The following is a 9839-nucleotide window of genomic DNA, read 5'->3' as shown; positions in this document are numbered from 1 at the left end:
TCAGTTTGTGATAGATGGCGCTGTAACAGTCACAAACGTATAAGTACGTGGTATCACGTAACATTCCGCCAGTGCGGACGGTATTTGCTTCGTGATACATTACCCGTGTTAAAATGGACCATTTACCAATTGCAGAAAAGGTCGATATCGTGTTGATGTATGGACACTGTGCTCAAAATGCCCAACGGGCGTGTGCTATGTATGCTGCTCGGTATCCTGGACGACATCATCCAAGTGTCCGGACCGTTCGCCGGATAGTTACGTTATTTAAGGAAACAGGAAGTGTTCAGCCACACGTGAAACGTCAACCACGACCTGCAACAAATGATGTTGCCCAAGTAAGTGTTTTAGCTGCTGTCGCGGCTAATCCGCATATCAGTAGCAGACAACTTGCGCGAGAATCGGGAATCTCAAAAACGTCGGTATTGAGAATGCTAGATCAACATCGATTGCACCCGTACAATATTTCTATGCACCAGGAATTGCATGGCGACGACTTTGAACATAGTGTACAGTTCTGCCGCTGGGCACAAGAGAAATTACGGGACGATGACAGACTTTCTGCACGCGTTCTATTTAGCGACGAAGCGTCATTCATCAACAGCGGTAACGTAAACCAGCATAATATGCACTATTGAGCAACGGAAAACCCACGATGGTTGCGACAAGTGGAACATCAGCGACCTTGGCGGGTTAATGTGTGGTGCGGCATTATGGGAGGGAGGATAATTGGCCCCCATTTTATCAATGGCAATCTAAATGGTGCAATGTATGCCGATTTCCTACGTAATGTTCTACCGATGTTACTACAAGATGTTTCACTGCATGGAAAATGGCGATGTACTTCCAACATAATGGATGTCCGGCACATAGCTCGCATGCAGTTGATGCGGTATTGAATAGCATATTTTATGACAGGTGGATTGGTTGTCGAAGCACCATACCATGGCCCGCATGTTCACCGGACCTGACGTCCCCGGATTTCTTTCTGTGGGGGAAAGTTGAAGGATATTTGGTATCGTGATCCACCTTCAACGCCTGACAACATGCGTCATCGCATTGTCAATGCATGCACGAACATTACGGAAGGCGAACTACTCGCTGTTGAAAGGAATGTCGTTACACGTATTGCCAAATGCATTGAGGTTGACGGACATCATTTTCAGCATTTATTGCCTTAATGTGGTATTTACAGGTAATCACGCTGTAACAGCATGCGTTCTCAGAAATGATAAGTTCACAAAGGTACATGTATCACATTGGAACAACCAAAATAAAATGTTCAAACGTACCTATGTTCTGTATTTTAATTTAAAAAGCCTACCTGTTACCAACTGTTCGTCTAAAATTGTGAGCCATATGTATGTGACTATTACAGCGCCATCTATCAAAAATCGAAAAAAGTGGTCCAACTAAAACATTCACATTTCTTTACGTACTACACGAATATGTAATAAAAAATGGGGGTTCCTATTTAAATGCGTTTGACCCACGGCAGCGCGCAACGTCATCTAGCGGGCCAACCATAGTGCCATCTGGTTTCCCCTTCAAGCTAGACAAATTTCGTTCTTTGTACTTTTTTCGTTTGACGCTTATTTCGCGAGATATTTGGCCCGGTCACGATCAATGGACCTCCCGGTATAAATGATATTATAGAAAGCGTCGGATGCTCTTTAAGGTTATCCGCCGATGATGCAATTGTTTATACCAAAGTAACAATTCCAGAAGATAGTAAGAATTTGCAGAACGACTTGCAGAGAATTGATGAGTGGTGCAGATTCTGGCAGTTGACCCTGAACTTAAATAAATGCATAGGAAAGGAAATCCACTACTGTACAGCTACACTATTGATGACGAACAGCTGAAGACAGAGTCTGCCGTAAAATATCTAGGCGTAACTATCCACAGCGACCTTAAGCGGAATGACCATATAAAACAGATAGTGGGAAAATCAGACACAAGACTCAGATTCATCGGAAGAATCTTAAGCAAATGTAACTCATCCACGAAAAAAGTGGATTATAAGGCGCTTGTTCGGCCGATTCTCGAGTATTTTTCTTCTGTCTGGGATCCCTATCAGATAGGACTGATAGAGGAGATGGAGAAGATCTAGCGAAGATTGGTGCGTTTCGTCACGAGATCGTTTAGCTGGCGAGAAAGCGTTACGGATATGCTAAACAAACTCCACTGGCAGACGTTACAAGAGAGACGTTCTGCATCGCAGAGAGATTTTCTCTTGAAATTTCGGGACAGTGCTTTTCAGGAGGAGCCACAAAAAATATTACTTGCCCCCACATACTTCTCGCGTTTTGACCACGAAGAGAAAATTCGAGAAATTAGAGCCAATACAGAGGCTTACCGACACTCATTCTTACCACGCACTATTCGCGAGTGGGTTGGAGGGATCTGATAGTGGTACCGAAAGTACCCTCCGCCACACACCATTAGGTGACATGCAGAGTATGATGTAGATGTAAACATCACACGCGTACAATATTTACACTATGGTAAAAAAAGCCATACTGCTAGGTATAAGATCTCACTCAGTGAGTCAGTCACTCTCATTCACACCGTCGGAGTCCTCAACCCCCTGTTGCGCTTCCAGTAAATATTGTGAGTATGGGAAGGTTTCGATCCCGTAATCACAAATGGCTCTTTTATCGTCATGAGGTTACAATCTGACTTTAGACTGCAGCACTGTGTGCACCTTTTGTCCTCGCTATCGAATACCAGTTTGCTGTATCAAATGCGGAGGTTGCGGAGCAGCACCGCGAAAGCCACCATACATGCACTGCAAGCAGTCTTCGATCGTGAGGACACGTGATGCCGCATGTTGCACATACTTAGCCTGCCTCTGGGTGGCTCCATCTACTGTGCGATATGCATACATTTTGGACCTTAGACCCAAAAACTTCACAATCAGCAGTCCACCCGCCTCCCCTTTCATTAGGACGATAACCTTCTTGTTCTGAGGAAGAATACCATAAGGATTATCGACTTTGTATCCCAACATGTCGATCTCATTACCGTGAAATCTAATTACTTCATATAGTTCGCAATTCTTCACCCAATCGATGAAGCTATCTGTATCCACATAAAGTAACTGGTTCCACAAAATGAGTTTTTACAAACTGATATTGAAATCGGTACATGCAGAGTTTGGAGATGTTTAGTATGCAAATACCCAAATAGTCTGGTTTTGTAAAATCTACTGAAACGTTCGGCATTTCCACAGCAACAAAGTACTCATTGAAAATAGTGACCCGCTTAAAACTGGTCTCGCAATGCACTTCCTTACGCCCCATGGCCCATCGCATTCGGTCTAATCAAAATATTGTTTTCATTTCCTACATTCTGCTTGGATTTATTGAAAATGGAATTATTCATCAATATATAAAAATCTTTTTCGAAATCATTAGTTGCGCCCTCCCTCTTTTCGATATTTAGTTCAATATACTCCTTCAACCAGGGGGACTGATTGAAGGAGATAGCCCAGATGACTCTACCTAACTCCATCCCTAAGCTGAAGCACTGCTGGAGGTTATGATAATGAATTATATACCTCTGCTTGTGTCCAACTGTGGTCATCAGTTTAGGGATAGTGCTTCCTTGCGGAACTTGTTGCTCTGGACATAATGACAAGTCATCTGTAATTTCATACATACTAACAGGGTATAAGGTCTGCCTCCACCATATACCCTACATCAGAATCACCTGCGAGACCCAATATTTTTCCACCTAATCCCTCTAATTCTGTTTTGGGCACACACTGAAACTCACCAACCGGCAGTGGCTGCATCATGGCACGTCAATATAAGTTATTAATATCTAAATATAGAATATAACTTGAATCGAGGCATGCGTTGAATCTCCCCCATACGTGGATTATTTCCGTTGGCATGTCTGTGGACGCACTGGCAATGTTCCCACTGATTCCGTTTTCAAAGAAAAGAGGTCTATCAGCATCAGTCAAAAATTCGATGCTTTGCCTCGTTTTCTTGAGCATTGCATACCAGGACAACCCAAGTGCCGTGTAATAAAAGACGGGGTCCAGAGAGCAAGCAAGCGGACGTCGGTGCCCGTGTATACTTTTGCGTATTCAGCCAACTTGGAAATGTTGAATTCCCGCTAGACAATCACGGAATTCTCATGACCTGCACTAGTTATGGCATTGCCTGTGAGAGTACTGGTAAATGCAGAGATGTTGCGTAGCCGTGTTTTGTTGAGTTTCGCCTTACTATCCAGATACTCATAAGGGAAAACTTCTTTCCTAGTCACATTTCTTCATTGGGAAATGCAGATCAGGTGATATGCGTATCCTCCCGAGGTACAGCTTCAGCGAGTTTTTGGAGTGGCGCCTGGATAAAACGTAGCATGTCAAGGAAGCAGAGCATAATTTTTGGCGTCGTTTGTTTGGAGAATGAAATATACTTTTTAACACACTCCTCCCCCGAATCGGTCATGGAGATGTTGGTGCCGGAAAGCCTATCAACCTCATTTATACTGCTGCATGAATATTTTTGAAGCTCGGTGAGCAATCAAACCGCAGGATTATCCCCCACAGAAGATTGATGGTATATGAACATACAATTTGGTACGCCACCATGTACGGAACGTGTTTTTGTGTGAAGATGGTATGTGATGCTTATGGGTTCCCTTCACAGTGAGGAGAGCTTCGAAGTGTGAGTATCCAACAAATGGACATCGTGAGCATTCTTAAATGAAAAGAACTTGTTTTGTTCTGTAGCATAACAACACGTCCACAGTCCTCCAGATGCCTTTTTAAGTACTTTTTTCCTGAAAAGGTATTTAGACACCTGAATCAAATTTGCTTTTTATGTTCATGTTTCGACAGTTGGTTGTAAAGGAGGTGGGGCATGTCTTTGATTCATAAGTAATGCTGATTATCACCTTCAGAGAAGAGCAACATGTTTACATGAGGATCACACTCGCCTACATATTTCGAAAAATGGAGTGGTTCAGATACAGTATGCTTGTCCTGCAGCTCTGGCTTCCTTTTCTGCTTTTTCTTCAGGCAGTAAACATGAACCGATATTCTGGGATTTTGTGCCTCAAATTTTGGTATGTCCTGAATCCTTATGGGGAATTTGATACCTTCGAAGTTCACTAGTGTTAAGAGCTGTTCCATACCGAGATGTGAGCTGTGGATCTTTCATGTAATTTCTTTCGCAAGCCATGATTGACCAAGCAAAACAAGTGTCATCCTTTTCATTTCGATCGTTAATACAAGCGTGCTTATTATTAATACCCCCAAGGAGTTGGATATAACTGGACGCTCCATTTATAGGGTTATAGACATGAATATAGATTCATGTCTTCTTACTTCCATCTCAGGAAATAGCACCATCATAGCACACAAGGTGGATACCAGTCGGCAATTGATGTACTCCAAGATATAATGCCATTATCACCCCAGATGTAGTGCAGGCTTTTCTCCTAAGCAGCACCCTGCTGTTTGGGGGGGGGGGGGAGGGGGGGGGGGGAAGGGAATGAGTCGGCTTGCAGCAGAGTACTGCGTTACTTTTAGTTGCATTATATCTTGTATCATCTAGAGCTTGGAGGAGCTCTGCCTCCAGCACCAGGAGGCATGCATCTAGAAACCTGACTGGGTTGCGATACTGCCTGGCAGGATTCTCAATTCTCGTAAACGAGATACGCCCCTCGAAGGCTCTAGCATCCACTGAGTATGCTAGATGCGTTATGAAGCCGCTAATCTGATGCCCTTCACTATCAGGACAGGATAGAGCAGTACTATTAACCACAGGTACATTACCATTAATATTACAACTAGGAGAAGTGCGTCCACCCTGTGGATGAGGGTGTGCAGAGGAGGCACCTTCAGGAGGGAACTGTATGCGCTGATGCACACACATCTCTCGTTGCCGACGAAGGCGAACAGCCATAGCTGTAGTAGGAGGAGGTGATATCGGTGAGTCCCTGTGGGAGCACCCAGACTATGGAGAGGGCGCTCACTGATGCTGCTGCATGTTTGAGACTTCATCATTGCCTGCCTGGACGGTGGGAGATCGTTGCTCTAACTGAACCACCCATGGACGCCAGTGGCTATGCGACGGTGCGGGGGCCGGCACTGCAGCAGCCGCAGGTGCCTCTCAGGCGGCAATGAGTGGCACTTTGCACAGCGATGCACATCGCTCGGGTGGGTGTTTTATACCTGCCCCACAACCACTGGTCTAGGTGCACGTGCCACAGCAAGCTGTTGTCATGGCTGTGCTGGTTGCATCTCTGTAACATGTAAATGGAATTCTTCCAGTCCATATGTGGCATAACAGCAAACCAGTGCTTAACAGTATATTGTTAAACAGTATATTGCTGGTTTTTACTAAGTTTAACGAAGGCGATGTTGGCCTGATATATTCGACGATGCCCTTTGGCTACACTAACTAAAGGATTCTTAAGAAATACCAAATTAAGATAACCAGAAGATGCCTAAATAAGGGGAAACACGTCGTTGAAAAATAAAAAAAAATAAAATTGCAACCAAGACTGTTTTTAACAATATATATAAATGGAAATGCCGTCTGGCTATGGTCTCCCGTCGGCTAGACTGTTCGCCTGGTGCAAGTCTTTCGAGTTGACGCCACTTCGGCGACTTGTGTGTCGATGGGGATGAAATGATGATGGGCAACACAACAACCATTCCCTGAGCGGAGAAAATCTCCGACCCAGCCGGGCCGTTAGGTATGACATTCCGTCGCGCTGACCACTCAGCTACCAGGGACGGACAACACACGAATAACGGGAAAAAAGTAAATTACTCAAAATTATTTAAAAATATGTTGTAAACAAATAAGAAAAATGAAGTACATCAGCATTCCAGAATAATAATTATATGTTGTGACGGTGACTGTCACATTATAATTACCTTTTACACTCTAGCCCCCAGAATTGAGCAGTTCAGTCGATGTTTCTGTTAGTTCTCCCAACCAATCAAATATCTTCAACCTCCTCTTTCAGAAGGATCGCACTGCTTTTCAATAGCTACCATCTCACGCTCCCACTCATTTCACCCTAGCCGGAATCGCTGTTGTTGTGGAGCCACCGATCCATTTCACATAAGTCGTCCACAACATGATACTGGTTATAAGAAACAACAACAAAAAAAAGTTGTACTGGATTTGCTTAAAGAAGGATATTGATTATACATAACTACAAAAAAAAGAAAATAAAAAGATCATACCAGATGGAAGTGATGGCTCCTGGTCATCATTCTCAATGGATACCCATACAGGTGATACTCCAAAAACGAACAGTAATACTGTGCATTGACGGTCTGCCGTGGAAGAACGTAATGCGTTAGGATAACACCATCACAGTCGTACACGTGAATCACCATTTCACCATACTGGAGCTCTGGAGCTTCACCTGCGATCAGCTTTGCCAAAGAAGCGGCGACACTTTCTGCGCAACCCATCATCGTTTTGCACAATGCGCGGAAGCATACAGCGTAAGCTGTGGCTGCTCTGTTCTGTCGGTGGGACTGGGATTTACTGTACCATCCACCATACTCCCCGGACTTAAGTCCTGTGACTTAAATATGATTCCGAACATGAAGGAACCACTTCGTGGCATTCACTTCAGAACTGTTCCAGAGATTCGACAGGCAGTAGACAACTCCAATCGCACCATCAGCAGAACAGGCTCTGCTAACGGTATACTACACCTCCCACATCGCTGGCAACGGGTTCCACATGATGCTGGTGACTACTTTGAAGGACAGTAAAAGGTGCAAACATGTAACTCTTTTGTGTCGGTCGTGAATAAACAGTTGCCACTATTTAAGTTCCAACCCTCGTATATTTCATGTGCAGATTTTCGATGGATGATTCTTTACGTTTTACGCACAAGCATAACTCAACAAAAACGCCGCCAGTCACTTAGTCCAGCTTTTAGTGAACAATCACCTTCAGGAAAGACAGTTTGCAATTCATTTTGCGGAATTTCGTCATGGATTTACTTTCGTCAGCGATGAAATTCGTGGAGTTCGACTACGAACTGTTGTCAGTCCAAACGATTGTTGGTTGGTTGTTTTTGGAGAAGGAGACCAGACAGCGAGGTCATCGGTCTCATCGGATTAGGGAAGGACGGGGAAGGAAGTCGGCCGTGCCCTTTGAAAGGAACCATCCCGGCATTTGCCTGGAACGATTTAGGGAAATCACGGAAAACCTAAATCAGGATGGCCGGACGCGGGATTGAACCGTCGTCCTTCCGAATGCGAGTCCAGTGTCTAACCACTGCGCCACCTCGCTCGGTAGTCCAAACGACATCGATACTGTGGCCACTACATTTGAGAAAGATCGGCGTATCACTTGCCATGAGATAGAGCCATTCTTGCGGATACCTAAGACTGCAGAACGTGTGGTTTTGCGTGAGCGTTTAGTTGCTAAAGGATATATTCTGTGTGGATTTCACAGAATAGGACTGAAATTTAAAAACTGGCGCGTAACAGTTCTGCAAGAAAATGCTCAAAAAATTCTCATTTAATGGGTAACGGGGAAAACTAAAAGAAGAATCAGGTTAAGAAAAACTGGGGCAATGAATCGTGGAATTAAACGAGCTTAAGGTCTCCAGTAGCGAAAGTGATTTTAGGTGTGGCCAAATTTTATCTATGAATGTTTTACTGAGATAACAAGTTTTCGGAAAAATTGAACTGACTACTGAGAAGTGCAATAATAGGACTATCGATGAAGTTATGCCTTTTTGTGCACAAACTGTTATTAGCTCATACTACACTCCTGGAAATGGAAAAAAGAACACATTGACACCGGTGTGTCAGACCCACCATACTTGCTCCGGACACTGCGAGAGGGCTGTACAAGCAATGATCACACGCACGGCACAGCGGACACACCAGGAACCGCGGTGTTGGCCGTCGAATGGCGCTAGCTGTGCAGCATTTGTGCACCGCCGCCGTCAGTGTCAGCCAGTTTGCCGTGGCATACGGAGCTCCATCGCAGTCTTTAACACTGGTAGCATGCCGCGACAGCGTGGACGTGAACCGTATGTGCAGTTGACGGACTTTGAGCGAGGCCGTATAGTGGGCATGCGAGAGGCCGGGTGGACGTACCGCCGAATTGCTCAACACGTGGGGCGTGAGGTCTCCACAGTACATCGATGTTGTCGCCAGTGGTCGGCGGAAGGTGCACGTGCCCGTCGACCTGGGACCGGACCGCAGCGACGCACGGATGCACGCCAAGACCGTAGGATCCTACGCAGTGCCGTAGGGGACCGCACCGCCACTTCCCAGCAAATTAGGGACACTGTTGCTCCTGGGGTATCGGCGAGGACCATTCGCAACCGTCTCCAGGAAGCTGGGCTACGGTCCCGCACACCGTTAGGCCGTCTTCCGCTCACGCCCCAACATCGTGCAGCCCGCCTCCAGTGGTGTCGCGACAGGCGTGAATGGAGGGACGAATGGAGACGTGTCGTCTTCAGCGATGAGAGTCGCTTCTGCCTTGGTGCCAATGATGGTCGTATGCGTGTTTGGCGCCGTGCAGGTGAGCGCCACAATCAGGACTGCATACGACCGAGGCACACTGGGCCAACACCCGGCATCATGGTGTGGGGAGCGATCTCCTACACTGGCCGTACACCACTGGTGATCGTCGAGGGGACACTGAATAGTGCACGGTACATCCAAACCGTCATCGAACCCATCGTTCTACCATTCCTAGACCGGCAAGGGAACTTGCTGTTCCAACAGGACAATGCACGTCCGCATGTATCCCGTGCCACCCAACGTGCTCTAGAAGGTGTAAGTCAACTACCCTGGCCAGCAAGATCTCCGGATCTGTCCCCCA

Source organism: Schistocerca piceifrons, chromosome 6 (genome assembly GCF_021461385.2).
Source record: "Schistocerca piceifrons isolate TAMUIC-IGC-003096 chromosome 6, iqSchPice1.1, whole genome shotgun sequence".
NCBI lineage: Eukaryota > Metazoa > Arthropoda > Insecta > Orthoptera > Acrididae > Schistocerca > Schistocerca piceifrons.
The sequence above is the reverse complement of the archived record's forward strand: the minus strand, read 5'-3'. Positions refer to the sequence as shown.